Genomic DNA, 19,171 nt, shown 5'->3' on the forward strand with positions numbered 1-19,171 from the left:
AGGAGAGAGAGAGAGAGAGAGAGAGAGAGAGAGAGAGAGAGAGAGAGAGAGAGAGAGAGAGAGAGAGAGAGAGAGAGAGAGAGAGGTTTGAATTTTTGTTACAGAAATCTGAATTCTGAAGTTCATTGTAAGATGGATATTTAATTGGTTTTGTTACTGTGTGGTATCAGCCTGTCCTGATTTCTTTGCTTTTCCCCAAGTTGTTGTTTCCAAACTGTGCCACAAGGGGGCGGCAATGCGGCAGAAATTACTTCTGGATTTCTTTTTGAAGATTTTTGTAGATTTCCTAAACCAGAAAGAAAACTAGGGATCCCCTAATCCAAACCCGCCTTTTACAGAGGAGGAAGGAGACATAGAGGAGGGGAAGGTGATACTTTATTATTGTTGTTTTGAATCCTTGTCTTCTGTCTTAATATCAATTCTTTTTTTCTTTTTTAACCCTTACCTTCTGTCTTAGAATCAATATCATGTATTGTTTCCAAGGCAGAAGAATGGTAAGGGCTGGGCAATGGGGGCTAAGTGACTTGCCCAGGGTCACACATCCAGGAAGTGTCTGAGGCTAGATTTGAACCAAGAACTTCCCGTCTTTAGACTTGGCTCTTAATCCACTGAGCCGCCTTGATGCTCCCTAGTATCCATTCTAAGACAGAAGAATAGCAATTGGGGTTATGTCCGGGGTCCTGTACCTAGGAAGTGTCTGAGAGCACATTTGAACCCAGGACCTCCAGACTCCAGGCCTAGCGCTCACTTTGCCAGTGGCAGAATGGAAAACTCCAAAGCATGTTAGTTGGCTCCCAGGCCAGGGCTTCTGTGTTCTGGGGGGGGATGGTACGTGCTCACTGGAGATCCTGGAGCGGGACAGTGTCGTCTCCTGACGGACTGGCAGGAGGAGGAAGAGGACAAGGAGGAGGACGGGAGAGGACGTTGTGTCCTCGGGGCTCCCTGGCGAGTTGGATAACCAGAACGGTTCAGCCTCTCCCCCTGCATCGGGGAGCCGGTAGGGCTTAGGTGTAAAGCCTTCCAGGCGGGACCTGTTCCGGCTCTGGCTGTTGTTTGGAATCAATAAACGTTTTTACTGGTTGGTGTTTTGTGAGGATTTACAGTCTGAAGCGGCGGCACGTCCATCGTCTCGCTGCATCCCGTGGTGCCCCGTGAGGCTGGGCTCTTACTCCTGACTTGGAGCCGAGAAAACGGGGGAAGGATGCGGTCAGTCACCCACCGGGGGAGTGCAGGCCCACGGAGGCAGCCGAGCACTGTGGGAAGGCGTTGGAGGCCGGCTTCTGCCGGCGCTTGCTCTGGGGCGGGAGACAAAGCGCGCACCAGAGGTCTCCCGGTCTCTTCAGCTCTCCCTTTCTCTGATTCAGAGTAGCCTGTCCTTGTCAGCGCCCGGTGAGGGATGGAATAACACGTGCCGGGAGTAGCCCTCTTCCCTTTGAACCCTCTCCATGCCTAGAAAGTGGCCACAAAAGTTCCTTTGAGAAAGTGAGGAAGCGCTCGTCCCAAGCAAATGTGCCTGTTGAGGTCACGGTTCATAACTGGGGCAAGAGGGAGCCAAGGTTAACGTGTCCAAGAGAGGAGGACCCGCTCGGACCGCCTGCCCGGGAGGCCTTTCGGCCTTTCCCTGGGCCCTAAACCCACTTCCTTCTCTGGCCCCTGGGGTGACCCGGGCCTGCTCAGGCAGCGGCTCCAGTCTTGTCCGTTATCATCTTCTCCCTCCCTGCTCAGGAGGATTGAAACGAAGCAGGGCTACCTGCCAGAGCCTTACCCTTCTGCCCTCTGTGCCAGGTGCAAGGAGCAGAGCAAACGAGGGCTTCCAGAGGAATTTCAGGGAGGTGACCCAATTCCAGCTCCCTCTCCCTTCTTTCATTTCAGAAAGGCTCCAATTCACTGGCTCCCTGTGGAGGCGCAGCAGGTCTGTTACCTTCTAAACTGATGGTACAAAGGCGCCAAGGAGGGCTAGAGCAGGGGGAAAACTCTTGGGAAAGGCACTTTAGAAACTAGCCGGTCCCCTCATTGGACAGGGAGGAACCCAGCCCAGAGGTTGCCCGAGGTGGCCCACTAATAATAGGGTAGTTTTTGGTTTAGGGTTAAAGAATTCAGAGTGCGAGGAGAGATCTGAGAAGCTGCCAAATCTGATCCTATGAGCAATAAGGCTGGCAAGTTAGCGATCCAGCTTCCATCTTAGAAGTTCTTAAACAACATGTGTATGTATCATGGGCCCTTCCAGCAGTCTGCAACTATGGGAAGTTCACTTTTTCAATTCAAGCCTTTCCGTTATTAAAGAGCTCTGATAGGAAATTCATCTCCTCCCACTTGCCCAGATTCTCCTAGTTCTGCCCTCTGAGGCCACGCTGGAGAACGAGTCTAATCCTTGTTTCCATGGGCCAGCCCTCCAGATAACAGAGGACAGTGACCTTGGCTCCCAGATTTTCATACCTTGAGGGCTTTGTTCAGACCAGCTCCTACTGTGAAGTCCCATGGTGGTCCAATCTACAAGGAACCTCAGAGCCCTAGCTTGGAGTGACAAGCAATTCCTTCCATTTGCCTCTAAAATGAAGTCCAGACAGCTGGTCCTGGTCATGCGGAGAAGAGAAAATGTCCCTGGGAAGGAGAGTTGGCAAGAACAAAGGCAACTTCTCCAGAACAAATGCCCTTGGTCCCCTTCCGCCTCTCCATCTGACTCTGCTTAGCTCCTTTCTCCACACTCAGGCCACTGCTCTAACCTGCTGACCCTAAATTGTGGGAAACACCTGCCTGATAGAGGGAAGTAGCAAGGTAGAGCGAAAAGAATACTCCACTTGGACCCGGGTTCAGACCGTGGCTTAGCCGTGTGGTCAGTGGCAGCAAATCTCTTCTGAGCTGTAGTTTCCTCATTTGTGAAATGTGGATGATGATGACCCTTGTACTATCTAACTCATAGAATGATGGCAAGAAAAGAGCTTTGTTTACCTCAAAGTTCTACAGATCACTGAGTTGTGATTCAAAGTCAACAATTTATTTGGCACCTTGAACATTGCCACGTTCAATGAGACAGAGCACAGGAACTCAGGAGAGCAGGAAGGTAGCAAGAGCTACTAAGAAACCAAGGAGGGCACCAGCCTGCTATTGAAGGGCTAGCTGTAGGCAGCCTCTCCAAGTAGGGAGAGCCAGAGCCTCTGCGCTGGTGTGAAGTTGTCCCATTATACCAAGGGTAAGCGGGGTTGAAAGATCAGCCACAGAGTCAGGCAAGATGTCAGTTTGTCAGGGGTGTGCTGCTAAGAGTTTAACAACAAGCTTGGGGTGGGAAGTATGTGCACAATACACTTTTAAGTTTAAGCTGCATTATCAACTTTTCCTCCATCACTTTCTTAAGCCCTATTTTGTAGCCTTTGCCAATTTCTGAAGTGTAAATATATATTTTTTTAATTTAACAATCTAACAAACAGCTCTTGGCCATCTCAAGATGGCTCCAACACATCCCTGGACCATCCAATCCATACCTAAACAAGAATCCACTCTAGAGCAATCTCTACAAATTGTTCATCCAACTTTTGCCTGAAGACAACAAGGTAGAGGGAACCCACTACCTCCTGAGACAGCCCATTCCACTTTTGGAGAGCTCTCGTTCGTAGCAAATCGTTCCTCACCTTCAACCAAAATCTGGCCCTTTGCAGCTTCTACCCATGGCTCTGTCCTCTAAAGACAAGCAGAATGAGTCTAATTGCCTTTCTATGTGACATCCCTTTAAATACCTCCTGGTTTTGTAGACTTGAGAGGTGGAAAAGATCTAGAAATCATCCAGCTTAGAAACTCTTAACCTTTTTTTGTTCCATGGACCTCTTGGGCAGTCTGGCAAACCTCTGAACCCCTTCTTAGAATCATGTTTTTAAATTCATAAAATACATAATAAAATCACAAAAAGGATCAATTATATTAAAATTAAGTTACCAATATTATTTAAAATATTGATATTTTAAATATGTAAAACAAGTTTCTGGACCCCAGGTTTATAAACTCTTCCTCTAGCCTATTTTTATAGATGAGAAAACAAGGCCAGAAGTAATTTATTGAGGTTCTCATGCTTAATCAGTAGCCACGCTAAGATCTGAACCCCTATGTTCTATTTGAAGACAATTATCCTGCCCTCTCCCTAATCCTTGCCTCTCACTCCCTGGTCTTCTATACTTGAGGTTAAACATCCCGAATTCCTTCAACCAATACTTGTATGGCCTAATAATTCAAGCACGTCACTATCCAGGTAAACTTATTCTGATCTTCTGATATTGTCCTTTAATGTGGCACCAAGAACTGAGCAGGCAGAGTGCTCCAGATGTGATCTACCCCGGGCAGAGTACATCAGCACTGTCACCTCCTTTATTCTGGGCCCTGTCTTGAGACTTTATTCTTTGGGGTCAATCTTTACTAAGAGTAGAACACCAGACTGGGCAAGGGGGAAAATACAAGCTTTAAGTAATTTTCTGCCCTTAAGAAGCTTGTGGGATGCTAAGACACCATATATACACCCCTAATCCTCTCTATTTCTTTAGTGCTTTTAGGTCATACAACCCAGGAAACCTGAAAGATAAATGTTTTAAGTCTCATCATCCCCATTTTACAGCTGCCAAAACTGAGGATTTGCCCAAGGGCAGGCATTTAACAAGTGCCAGGCCTTGTGACTCCAAGTTTAGCACTTCTTAGGTTATACCACACTGTCTCTGCCTCAAACACGATTTATGGTAACTAACTGGCACCAAGGTAGGAAGAGTTTGGACAGGGAGCAGGTATCCACCATTCTGGCTTTCCAGTCTCGAACTCAATATGCAGAGTGGTTCATTTGCAGCTAGGGCCCAGCCTAATAAACCCCGCTACTCCATCTAACATTTATAGGCAACAGCTGATTTTTATCAGCCAGTTTGTTCTTTCATATAAGCAGAGTTTTATGAGGGTCTTCTGAGCTGGCTTATAATGTGCTGAAATGTCTGCAAAACTCTACCATAAATCCAGGGAAGCTGCCAAGGGCAGGATGTGATTTTGCAGGCACATTTTCCCCAGCTGGAGGCCCTGTCCCTTTGCCGAGTTTCCCGTTTTGCACTTGTCTCTTTTGACTTGGACAGGCTCTTCCACAACCCGCGGCTTCTTTAAAGGCTGCTGAGAAGTGAGGGGTAGGAAAAATGGACCAAAAAGCTAATCTGTGCTAAAAATGATCCTGGACAGATGTGCCTCTCTGAAAGCTCCTTTTGATGCCGGCTGCTCTAACAGAGACATCAGCCCGAATGGCCACATGAACTCTGAAGGGGGGGACAGTGCCAACTCAGCAAATTATTAATCTTTTCATTATTTGGGTTGAGTTGTCACCCTTCACACTTGCCAAAAGCCTTCATCATCTTTCATTAGTTTGGTAAATTAAGAAGCAACTCTTAAGGACCTCTCCCCAGATGTCCTCCAAACTTGACATCTTTTTCCAACATCTGGATCCTCCTCGGTAAAGAGATGAGACTTGAACAGCCTCCAAATGAGGTGAGGCCCAGGCACTTTCTATACTGGCCAAGGTGAAAGAGTGATTTCCAAAACCTCTAAAGAGTTGAGTGCTGACCACATATACCGAGGAAATTCCCCCCACCAAGATGGCAGCACCTTCTCTATTTTTGCCAATCAGTCATTAGGCCAATGGACCGCATACCCTGCTTGACTGGGCTTCCACACATCAAAGGATCTTTGGATTTTAAGGCCAGAAATGGCCTTAAGAGATCTAGTCAGTCTTCTCATTTTACAAATAAAGAAAGAGAACCTTTGTCTTTTAACTCCCAGTCCAGTACTCAACTTCCCCATTTTTCACCATCTGTATTCCTGAAGGCTTGTGCAGTCCCCTCAGCACTTCAATTCTCTTTCCTTTGGGACTCTTTCCCCTTGCCTTCCCATTCTCCAGCTCCCCAGGATCTGGAGATGAACCTATGAATGGAATGCATCTTGCTTGTCAGCTCTGAGGCCTGCCCAGCTCCCCAAAGGCTTCCTCTTTCCCAATCCTCTGGTTACAGCACATCCCTTCCGTTCACCCTGCATGACAATGATGGCGCTTGGAAAGGAGAAAATGCCAACATCTGCCTTGTGCAACTCTGTCCAATCCAACAGGCCTGTCAAGTATGCCCCTGGGGCTCCCATCACCTCCTAGAAGAGACCAAAAGGGTTTATTAACACACTCAGCTCTTAAGTTTAGAAGAGCTTGAAGGGATATTGTGATCAGGGACTTCTCCATGAGGAGAGTCCAGCTCCCCTGATCTTTCTACTAATGGAATGGAGATGAGTGTGCCTGAAATGGAGCCCATGCCTGGGGCAAACACGGGAACAATTGTGGTCAGGAGAGCCTTCCAAATGCCAGTCTGGGTGCACACTCAGTACATATCAACAATTCAACAAGTATTCTTCAGTGTTTCCTATGGGCATGGTTATGGGGGAATCACAGAATTTCAGGATCGGAAGGCACTTGAGAGATTTTGTAGTCTAACTTTTGCCTAAACAAAAATATCTTCTACTTCTGTTCATAACAACTGAATATCTAGGCTTTTTTTTAGTTATAAATTCTTACTCTCTGCCTTAGGATCAATTCTAAGACAGAAGAGTGGCAAGGATTAGGCAATGGGGACTAAGTGATTTGCCCAAGGTCACACAGCTAAGAAGTGTCTCAGATCAAATTTGAACCCAGATCTTCCCAACTCCAGGCTTGGTGCTCTAGCTGCTCCTATCGAGGCTTTAATAGAAGACTTCTATAGAGGGAAGATGCACTCACTAGGCAGCCCATTCCACTTTGGGTTAGAAAGTAGGAACAAATAAAACTTTCCAATACCAACAACCCACCATTTCACTATTCCAGCTATCATGGGAATGTACATGATGTTATTTAGCTCTTTCCTACCACTACCCAAATCCAGGGACTGCAGGAGCCTCCGGGTGAAATAAGAAGGAAAGAGGGTCCTGAAGTTTGCAGAGGAAAGTGGCATGATCCCTATGGCAGTCTGGACCTGAAAGTATGCTCCTAGAACCTGGGCATGTCAGGGCATTCAGAATGTCATGGCACCAGGATTGTGACTATGATTAGTTAGAAGGGAGGGGAACAAAATCCTGAAGACTTTGGCTCTGATAAAATTTCCTTTTCCTGCTTCTGAAGAAGAAGATAATGTGATAGTGGCAGAAATGGACTCTGGTGACAATCAATGGAGAATCTGAGATTATTCACCAACATCAGCCTGGGCAAACTTTGAAAGAATACTTGTCATCTGCTGTGAGATGAGGACAGCTTTAGGTACATGATGTGGACACACCACAATCAGAAGAGAGACCACAAATTTCACTGGAGACATGTACTCTAGGAGCCCTACTCACAGCCCTAGGTCATAGGAGACTAGGACTGTATCGGATGGACCAGCTAGGAACTGGCTAGGAACTCTGGTACGAGTCTATTTGCTCTCTCTGACTTGATCATAAATTTGTTTGTTCTTTAAAGCCTTGTGAGTCAATGGACTTGTAAGAGGAATTGGTGACTTATATCCTCAGAAGCATGAAAGTCACAATGTGAGAATGAGAAAATCACAGAAATATGCCTGGGCTCAGTCTCTTTTAAATGTCAGGAAAGAGTCACTGATATAATGGTTCCACTTACACGGAGCTGATATGTCACCTATAATTTCCAGCTGTTATCTGGGACTACACAGGACAAATTCATTTCTCTTCTACCTGATAGATCTTCAAATACTTGAAGACCTCCCACCCCAAACTTCTTTTCTCTAGGTTAAATATCCCCAGTTTCTTCAACCAATCTTTTGTCACGATCTTAGGTCTTTTCACCATCCTGGTTGTCCTCCTACGGATGCTCTCTAGTTTACTGACGTTCTTCCTCACATGTGGTGCCCGTCACTAAACACAGTTCTCCAGCTGTGTTCTGACCAGGGCAGAGATCAGCAGAATGATCACCTCTCATTTTCTAGACACGGGACATCTGTTTTGGGCTAGTTTGCTCTGTTGACCCATGTCACATTGCATTCTTCTAAAATTCCCAAACCTTTTTCACATCCACTCTTGTCTAAACATGCCTCCCTTACCTCGTACTTGTGAAATTTATTTTTTGAAGCCAACTGTAGCACTTGACGTACATCTGCTAAGTTTCATCATATTAGATTCAGTCCATTGTTTTTGCCTGTCAAAATAGTTTCGAATCCTGACTGTCATTCAACATGTTAACTGTCCACCTTAGCTTTATATCATCTGCAAATTTGATAAGCTCTCCATCAGTGCCTTCATGGGTAAAAATGTTCAACAGAACAGGACTAAGGACAGATTTCCTTCCAATATGGAGACCTGATTCCTGTCCTCAAGAAACTCATGGTCCAGTCAAGGGACCCTCTAATGCAAAATGAAATATAAATGCCATTTGAATGGTATGGTGTTCTTTGTTAGTTCAGAAGGAGAGATGGATCACTAGCTGCTGTAGGGATCGGGGAAGACTTTCTGAAAAGGAAAACATCTGTTCTAGGCCTTGAATGATTGGAAAGACTTAAACAGGTAGAGATGGATGAAGGACAAGGAGAGTGGGGATAGAGGACATTCTAGGCATTAGTGCAGGTGTAAACAAAGGCATGAAGCCAAGGTGGGTTGGAGGAATAGCTAGCAGTCCCATTTTACTGGAGAATAGAGTGTATGGGACAGGGAGAAAAGAGGATAATGGAAGATACAGCTGCAGAGCTAGACTAGATGGCCAGATGAGGAATTTGGACTTTTAGCAATGGGGTGCTGTGGAAGATTTCGGAGTGGAGGCCAACTAGATTAGAGGTGCACATTTCTTGTTTTCTGATGAAAGCTCTTCCTGAACCCTAAACCCAGATCCATGAATTTCTGCTCAGTTTTCTTACAGGGAGATGGAACTTAGACACAAATACCCCTGCCTGGGGCCTTGGACGGAGCTTCAAATTTAAACCATCTGGGAACAGGATGGCAATGCCAAAAGCATTTATCTCCTGCCCAGGTTTCTGCTGAATTCCAGTGTTTTGAGTCCTCAATCTCTAACAAGGGGCAGTCCTCATAGAACTGTAGATTTAGAACTTGAATGGATCATAATGATCATCTAGTCTACCATTCCTCCAGAGAAGGGACATGGTTTGCCTTTGGCCACACAGGTAGAATAAGTGACTGAGTCAGGATTTCAATCCTAATCCTTTGACTTCAGGTCATAGATTTAAATAAATCATAGATTTAGAGCTAAAAAGGGCGTTAAAAGTCCTCAAGTTTAATCCTCTCATTTTTCAGATTAAAAAAAAAAACACCTAATGCTCAAGCTAACCAACTTTTCTAGTCACATAAGTGGCAGACCTGGGATTTGAATCTAGATCTTCCGAGTGCAAATGCTGTATTTTTTTTCTGCTGCTAACAACTTTATGAACTATAGAGTAGGAAGGACCCTCAGAAGAAATCTATTCTCTCCTCTGCCCTTCTCAGCAAATGATTATGTGGGCTGCATTTGAAGCCCTCCAGTGATAGGGAGCTCACTCTCTGGAGACAGCCCTTTTCTCTTCTGGAGAGCTCTGAGTAGGATAAGTTGTTTTCCTGCTATGGAGCTGAATTGAGGTTGCTGCCACTGTTGCCTCCAGCCTGCCACCTGCTTCCTGGAAGCTTCTCCCCAACATTACTGGCCACCCTGAAAGAGTCCTGATTAAGCAGGAAGGGAGGGACCTCTCCCTCCCTCTTTCCCTTGAGTCACCCCCCTCTTGGGGTCCTTAGGGAATGAATTGCATGCTATCCCCGATGAGTGGAAGCAGTGGCCTGGGCCAAAGCAGAGGGCTGTGACGACAGCCGTGGGCCCAGGCCAGGCACCACATTAAAGGTTGGACTCCACCCTTGTCTTAGCACCCCCTCCCCTACCTCCTAGCTCCTGGCCAGTCCTTCGCCCTGTTAAGGCTCACCCTGATAGAGGGACTGGAAGCAGTTCTAGTCCTGGTTTTGCTGTTGCCACGCTATGTGACTTTGGTCAAGTGATTGCCTCTTCCAGATCTGTCTTCCACTTTCTAAATGGAAGAGTCTGGTGCAGCCAACTGGCTCAATAGATGGAGCGCCAGGCTTGAAGTCAGGATGATCTGGGTTCAAATATGACTTCAGACACTTCCTAGCTTTCTGGGCAAGCCATTCGACCTCTATTGCCTAGCCCTTGCCACTCTTCTATCTCAGAATTGATACTAAAACAGTAGGTAAGAGTTGTCAAAACAAAACAAAACAAGAAACAAAGAGGCCAGGCTAGCCAGTCTCTTCCAACCCCTAATCCCTTGGATGCTCCCTTTCTGCCCCACTACCAGCATCTCACCAGCCCCGCCCCCAACCTCCCAATTCCCCTGCCAGCACCTGCTTCTGTGTGCCTGGGCCATGGATGCTTCATCCAAGGGCTGTGGCAGTCCTCAGGGACTTTCTCTTTGGACAGACAGAAGTCCTGTCCATCCTGGCTTCTGGTGACTCTGCTCGGCGGCCACCTCCATGTCGTCGTCGTCAGAGCAATCTCTGCTGCCCATCAAGGAGGAGATCATTTGCCCAGAGGACCCAGAGGTGTGTCATTTCCTAGGAAACCCCCTGGTTGCATTTCAGAGGTTTGGCCCAACCAAAAAGGACCTGAGCTGCTCTCCTTAGCCCACCCCCAACTTCCACCTCAGCAGTTCTACCACCGTCGCAGACTCCAGGCTGGCTAGGAGTCAGGACAGAGCTTCTGGTCCCCCTTGTGCCCCATCCCACCCCGATGAGCCCCAGGATCAAACCAAACATTCCTGTCACCACTCCCCCTCTGCACATCCCAGGATCCAGATCTCTCAGGGCACCAGGGCAAGGATGGGGCAGAGAGGGGCCTGGCGGGGGGCATACCAGGGGCAAAAACCTTCGTCGATGTGTTTGGGAGAATAACCACCCATGGCTGGGCAGTCAGAGGCTGAAGGATGTTCTCTCAGTCTCACTGAGCTGTTCATTACGAAGGCAGATTTTAATGCCTCTGACTTTGGGGACCTCCAAAGCCCTGCGGCTCCCCCCTTATTTGGGGAGGGCAGGTGGTGAAGCCAACAACAGCTGGCTGACTCCAAGAAGGCATACGGCCCGGCCCGTGGCTTGGATCTCCAGCAAGTCTGCCTGGTGTCACCTGTATTTCGTCTGCCCTCTTCTCTCTAAAGCACTCGCCTGCCTCTCTTTTACACACTTAGACAGGTTCGGTATTGTATCGTAGTTATCCGGACAACAGGGCATAGGGTTAGAGCTGCAGTGAAGCCGAAAGCTCATCTGCTCTGATCGAATGCCCTTATTTTAAAAAGGGGGAAATTTCCCAAAACCTCTAAGAGAAGGAGGGAGGAAGAGATTGGCCCAAGGTCACACAAATATTAAAAAGCCCGGCCAGGATTCAAAGCCAGGTCTGCCAACTCCAAATCGACATCATTTCCCAGTAAACCTTGATCCCTTATCTTGATAGAAGTCTTACGAGAGTCTTAATCTCCTTACTAGATTGTAAACTAAACTCTATGAGAGGAGAAACCATAAATATCTCAAAGCCAAGGCACCAGCCACGAAGCTCTGCACGTTATAGATGATTCATTCATTCATTCGATAGACATTTATTAAATCCCTACTGTGTGCCAGGCACTGTGTAACAGAGGGTGCCAAGGAGACAAAGACAAAAAATAAAAAGAAACAGTCCCCACACTCAAGGACTTATATACTCTTTTGGGAGGAAACAATATGAATACAGAGAAGTAAAAATTATATATACATATGTATGTGTGTATATGTATGTATATGTGTGTGAATATATTTATACTTTTGGGTGGGATGCAGAGAAGATGCCAACCTGCATCTATAAAAGGAATTTCCTCATTAGAATTCTCCTTCAAGAAATCACAAGTGCAACCAACCCTATTCCATCCCAGATACAGAGTAACCTCTGATTAATAAATGTTTATTGAGATAAATTGACTTTAGCTTGACTAGATTTTATTTCAGCCAAATGGGGGCTAACTGGGTTTTGTGGATTAGCCTGGGAATCTAACCACAATTTCTCATCTTGATTCTATGGGGAAAGCATGCTCTGTGGTATGCCGCCACCGCTGCCATTGAGAAAAGAGTGGGATGACATTGAGAACATGTGTTCCCCTCCCCACTTTGGGTTTATTGGGGAAGGGACATGGTATCTCAGAGAGGCTTGCATTTTTTTTTATTGTTAAATGTATTGATAGATTTTGTTTTACTATCACAGACACTTGTCAGGAAACACCCAAACATATCCTTTTACAAAGTACGGTCCCTGAAAAATAGTTGGTTTAGTGATAATTAGCAGAAAGGACAGATGGGATCTTTAACTCTGATAATATATTCACGAGCATGAACTGTTTCTTATACACGGAACTCTCTTACAGCTCAGGGAACTTGTCCTGACCGAGCGGAGACCAGCTTTTCCTGAGCATGGAATATTTCCAAGATAGGGGTGCATATGCTTCCTCTCATAGATCCAATCTCTTCCTCTGACCTTAGTCTTTCTCAAGTGCTCTCTGGGCATCTCTACCTGAATGAACTATTCAAACCTCAGCCCCAACATATTCTAAGCTGAGCTCATCATTTTCTTCCTGAAGAGAGCCATACATAGTAATTTTGGTTCTTGGAGCAACTACTGCTAGGGCATAAAATAAAATATACCCTCAAATCACTTTTGTAAGTCATTGTTCCAAAATAATACAAGATGTAATTAGGAGGAGTTCAGTTAAGTGGGAAGGAGAATGTGTTACTGTAGTAGCTTAGGGGATAGAATTGCAGAATTGGAAAGGACTTTCAACTCTATCTAGTCCATCCCTTCCTTCCTTCCTCTCTTTGTCTTTCCTTCTTTCTTTCCTTCTTTCTTCCTTCCTTCCTTCCTTCCTTTCTTTCCTTCTTCCTTCCTTCCTTCCTTCCTTCCTTCCTTCCTTCCTTCCTTCCTTCTTTCCTTCCTTTCTTTCTTTCTTTCTTTCTTTCTTTCTTTCTTTCTTTCTTTCTTTCTTTCTTTCTTTCTTTCTTTCTTTCTTTCTTTCTTTCTTTCTTTCCTTCTTTCTTCCTTCAGAGGCCTAAGTAAAGCTGCTTTCAATATCAATCAACTGACAAATATTATTAAGTGCCTACTATGTGCCAGGTAGCATAGGAAGTACTAGGGCTGTAAAGTCAAAAGGGAGAGTGCCCCTGCCTTCAAAGAGCATACATTTACACTTCCCCCATGGAGCAAAAATTTGGTTGCTTGTGTAAGGAAGGATGAGAGAGAGGCTGATGTGCCTAGAAGGGAAGAATAGAAGAAGAGGGAGAAGGTGAAAAGAGAAAAATCTCTGTTTGGAACCAAAGAAGAGTATGCTGCTCAGTTCGTTATGAAAGTTAAAATACATTTCTCTCCAGTTCCATACCATTCATATATATACAGAAATATATGTGTATGATGCATATGTGTAGATGTATATGTGTGTATAAAATTTTATTATTTCCCAATTACATGTAAATTTTCTAATATTCATTAAAAATGTTTTAAATTCCAAAATCTCTCCTTTCTTCTCCTTCTCCTTCCATTGAGAAAGCAAACGATGTGATACACATGAAATCATGCAAAACATATTTCCATATTAGCCAAGTTAAAAAAGAAAACACACAAAAAAGACTCCCTAGAAAAATGAAGAAAGTAAAAAAAAAATATGTTTCAATCTGCACTCACAGTTCATCAATTCTCTCTCTGGGAGTGGATAGTTTTTTTCGTAATGGGTCCTTTGGAATTATCTTGAATCATTGACTTTTCACGGGTGATCACCCTTAAAATATTGCTCGTACTGTGTAATACTGTTGTATTGCTAGTATAAGGCTCTCCTGATTCTGCTCACTTCACTTTGCATCAGTTCTTCTAAGTCTTCCCAGGCTTTTCTGAAACCATCCTGCTTTATTTCTTATAAGTGTTGGGGATTCTTTCTAGGCCTAGGGAGAATGGATGGGCTGGAGTCCATGCAGTGGCCAGGAACCCAAGTCTCTTCCTCTGAGATTCTGAGTTCATACCCCCCTCGCTTCCTCCTCTGTGAAAGGTTTGTGCCTTGAGATTTACTACCCTGAGACAAAGCCCCATCACCTCAGAGTAGTTGTGGTCCTTTTCCCAGACCAATTCTCACCTACCTAATTTCCTGGTTGTCCTAATGTTGCCACCATCCCAAGAGTCATCTTTAACACACTTTTCTCTTAAGCTCCTTCAGGCATGAAATCCTAGAAATTCACATTCTCTGTGTCATCATTACCTCCTCCTTGGCAGTGGGCTATCACAGATGATTTCCAATCACCATTCTACTTTTGGGCAGTTTTGTTAGGAAAGAAAGAAAGGGCCAAGCACTGATTAAGCTCCTAATATATACTAGGCACCATGCTAAGTCCTTCACAAATATTATCTCATTTAATTCTCACAACTCTGGGAGTTAAGCACTATTATTAGCATTGCCATTTTACAAGTGAGGAAATCAAGGCTGGCAGAGGTTAAGTGACTTGTCGAGGTAATGAAAAATGTGTCAGAGGCTGGATTTGAACTTAAATCTTCTTGCCTCGAGACCTAGTACTCTAACCACTGCACCATGTAGCTACCTAACATTAAACTTAAATTTGCCTCTAAATTTGTACCTTCTAAATAGCTTTTGATCAATGACATATGTAAAGCCCAAGTGGAATTACTCATTGGCTCTGGGAGAGGGGAGGGAACAGGGGAGGGAAAGAACATTAATCATGTAACCATGGAAAAATATTCTAAATCAATTAATTAAATAAAATTTTTCAATTAAAAAAACAAATAAATTTGTACCTTCTACCCACTGCACTTGGTTCTGTCCTCTGGGGACAAACAGAGCAAGTCTAATCTCTCCTCCACATAAGAGTCCTTCAAATTATTGAAAAGAATATTCACATCCCTCCCTTCTCTTCCCTCGCCCCCTCCATTCTTCTCTTCTCCAGGTGAAACATCTCCAGTTCTTTCAGCTGATCCTCCTCTAGCCTGGATTCAAATCCTTCATCTTCCTCTGACTGTTCCAGCTCATCAGAGGCACCTGGAACTGGACACTATTCCAGATGTGATTTGATAAGAGCAGAGTGTAAAGGGACCATCAGCCTGCTGTCCCTGTAAGCTCTGCCACTCTCTATGCACTCCAGGATTTCATTTCTCTTGCTGGCTGCCACATCACCCTACTCATGCACTTTAAGCTTGTGGTCCGCTAAACCTGGACCCCTTCCCTCCCATCCCTCCAATTCTTTTTTCAGACAAACTGCTGTAAAATGCAGTCCGGCACGTGTGCTGCAGATTCCATCCGCTCACTTGATTAATGAAACCTCTCCACGTGGAGGATCCTGGAGGAGATGGCATCCTGGAGCATCGTGCTATCATGGAAGGGAAGGGCTTTGGAGAGACTACCGTGTGTGTGTGGACATTCCGTAAGTGGTTCCATTCAGCTAACCCTGTTTTTTGGGAAGAACCTTTCTGTTTTGGCCGAGGAGCCAGAATGGTCAGTGTCTTCGAAAAGACCCGAGTCAACTTCTGCTTCTCTATCTTAGCTCCATTCAAATCTGAGGAAGCTTCAATGATTCTTCCTCTTGATAGCGGGGGAGAGACTAGGCTGCAAGAAGAGTTCTGCTTCCCCTCTGAGGCCACGTGGCCCCCCCAAAGTGGGTCTCATTCCTTGACTTTTTCTCTCATTCTTTTCTATTCTGCATGCGGGGAGTGGAGTCTTTGACTAGGGGAGACTGAGTCCCAGGAATCCGGGAGTGGGAATTCAGGAGGGGTATTGCAGCTGCCCAGGATCAATGTCCCAAAGATCAAGGAACAATTTTCAGGAGTGACCACCAGGCTTCCATCCTTGTGGAAGGATTGATCTGGCCATTCTGCTAAATCTGGGCATGAGCTTGGTGAGTTCAGGGCTCAATAGAAACTGAGCCAAGTTCCCTAGAGACTGAAGGTATTGGGGCCAGTGTTTGTAATTCTTGCTATACCTTTGAAGTAAATTTCCCTTTGCAAAAGCTAATTGGGGTGGGGGTGGGGGGGACAGCTGGATTGAGAGCCAGGCCTAGAGACAGGAGGTCTTGGGTTCAAATCTGGCCTCAGACACTTCCCAGCTGTGTGACCCTGGGCAAGTCACTTGACCCCCATTGCCTAGCCTTTACCACTCTTCTACCTTGGAACCAATACACAGTATTGATTCTAAAGTGGAAGATAAGGATTTGTTTGTTTGAAAATGCTAATTAGGGGGTTAAATAGAACTGAGGTTCTAATCTCTGCCCTACTAGGGGAACATGGCCACTTGGGGCTTGAGTCAATGGCAGAGAAAGGAGATACTCCCAAACTTTAAGGGTACCCTTGAACCCCAAATAGAAATGTAGCCTACCTGGGCCTGAAAGACTAAGGGCAGAGCGAAAGTATTTCATTTGTTTTTGTGAAGTTGGTTTTATATATATAAGTAGAAGATTTTATATTTATTGCTAATAAATTGCATCCAAACTATAACTAACCTGTCAAAAGCCTTTTGGGCACTCACTATTGTCATCCAGTTGTCAGCTATCCTTCCTAGCTTTGGAATATCTCCAAATTTACCTTTATCCAAGTCACTGATAAAAACATTAATAACACAGAGCCAACAATAGATCCCCAGGTTACTCCACTGGAGACAGACCTCCTGCCATGTTGAACTTGAAACTGGACAACAATTTGAATCCAACTCTCCAACCAATTTTTCATCCAATTAGAATATCATCTAGTCACATCTCTCTGCCTTCTCCACAAGAATATTATGAGATACTTTGTCAAAAGCCTGGCTAAAATTCTACAGAAAATATATCTATAGCATAATATAGTTTATCTATCTATCTATCTATCTATCTCTATCTCTATATCTATCCATCTATATCTATCGATCTATCTCTATATCTCTATCTATATATAAAACTCCAGTTCAGTTGCTCTGTCAAAAAAAAAACCAACAAAACAACAAACTAAGGCCATCTTGACATGGCTTCTTCATTTGTCCTCTGAGCTTGGTATGCTTCTCCCTTTTCTCATTATTCTTCAAATATCACTGACAGTAGGCCAGCAACCACATTGGCCAGTCCTTTTAGGACTAAGAATTCATCTGCATCAAGAGACGTGACTTCAAAGAAAACCAGGTACTTTCTTGCCACTTTCTTGGGTATCAGCTCCCTGTTATCCTTTTCTGTGGTTTTCTTCTTCAATTCAGAAACCATTCCCCCTGGAAGCAAATCCAAAAACAAAATTAGAAATTGGACAGCTCTGCTTTCTCACCATTGTCAGTTGTCATCATTCTGTCCATCCCAAGCAAAAGTCCTTTTCCTTTCCTGATCCTCCACTTTTTAGTTCTAAAACAGCCAGTACACATACATGCACACACAGAAGGATAGATATATTCATATATGTAGGTAGCTACATACACTATCTCATTGTGGTTCTATCATTTTTGGTCACATCTGACTCTTTATGACCCCATTTGGGGTTTTCTTGGCAAAGATACTGGAGTAGTTTGCCATTCCTTTCCAGCTGATTTTACAAATGAGGAAACTGAGGCAAAGAGGGTTAAATGACTTGCCCAAAGTCACACAGGTAATAAGTGTCTGAGGCCAGATTTGAACTCAGAAGTCTTCCTAAACTCCAGCCTTGCTGCCCTATGCCCCTCTCTATTTCTCTTTCTCTGCTCTTATATATTTATATGTAACATATATATATATAAAAATATATATATATATATATAATTGACCCCACTGTATGTATAGATAGAAATAGAGATTACTTATCATTGCTCTCAGCTTTCCTCACCAGCCTCAGATTTTTATGAAACTTAAAATGCATTTTCCCCAGGTCAATGATATTTTAATATATTTGTTCTCTGTTATCTCATTTATTTATTTATTTATTTTTAAGCCCTTACCTTTGGTCTTAGAATTAGTACTGTGTATTGGTTCTAAGGCAGAAGGGTGGTAAGGGCTAGGCAATGGAGGACAAGTGATTTGCCCAGGGTCACACAGATGGGAAGTGTCTGAATCCAGATTTGAACCCAGGACCTCTTGTCTTTGGATCTGGCTCTCAATCCACTGAGCCACCCAGCTGCCCCCTTGCTTCCCTTTAAAAGAAATGAGAAAAGAATCTACCAACTACAGGCTTGAGGACTTCACCTCAAATCCTGGGGAAACTGTAGAATAGATCATTAAAAAAGGATGGTTAATAAACATCTAGAAAAGGAGGTGGTGGTTACCAAGCACTGGCATGGCTTCATCAAGAATAGAAAGTTTTCTTTTATGAATGAATGCATGGGAAAACATTTAGTAAGTGTGCACTATGTGTTAGCAGGGCGGCTAGGTGGTGCTGTAGTGGATAGAACACCAGGTCTGGAGTTAAGAAGACTCAACTTTCTGAGTTCAAATCCAACCTCAGATACGTGACCCTGTGCAAGTCACTTAATCCCATTTACTTTGGTTTCTTCATCTGTAAAATGAGCTGGAGAAAGAAATGACAATCCACTCCAATATCTCTGCCAAGAAAACCCCAAAGGGGGTCATGAAGAGTTGGATACAACTGAGCAACAATAAACAGCACTTAATAAGTAAACACTTAATAAATTCTTATTGACTATTTAAATAATTAAGTTGCCTTTGTCTCAGAATCCTGGCATTTGGAATTGACATGATCTTAGATCCTAGGATATTATCTTTTTTAAAATTTATTTTATTTTTATTTTGAATATTTTCCCATAGTTACATGTTTCATGTTCTTTCTCTCTCCCCAAACCTCCCTAACCCCCCCTTAGCTGACGCACAACTCCCCTGGGTTTTACATGTATCATTGATTAAGACTTAATTGCATATTATTGATAGTTGGACTAGAGTTATCATTTAGTGTCTTCAACCTAGGATATTGTCTAATTGAAACCCCCTCAAAAGAGGAAACTGAGACTATGGGGAGGGGAGGAACTTGCCAGACAATAAATAGAACTAGGATTCAAATCCAGGTCCTTTGACACAAAATCCAAGGTTCTTTTCTTGCCACACAGGACCTTGGGGCATTAGGGAAGGAAGACTAGTGCCACTTTTATCTTGTAAACCAGGAAGGTTACGAAAGAAGGCCAATACATATGGTATAATACCATGGTGGCAAACCTAT

Source organism: Gracilinanus agilis, chromosome 3, assembly GCF_016433145.1.
Source record: "Gracilinanus agilis isolate LMUSP501 chromosome 3, AgileGrace, whole genome shotgun sequence".
NCBI lineage: Eukaryota > Metazoa > Chordata > Mammalia > Didelphimorphia > Didelphidae > Gracilinanus > Gracilinanus agilis.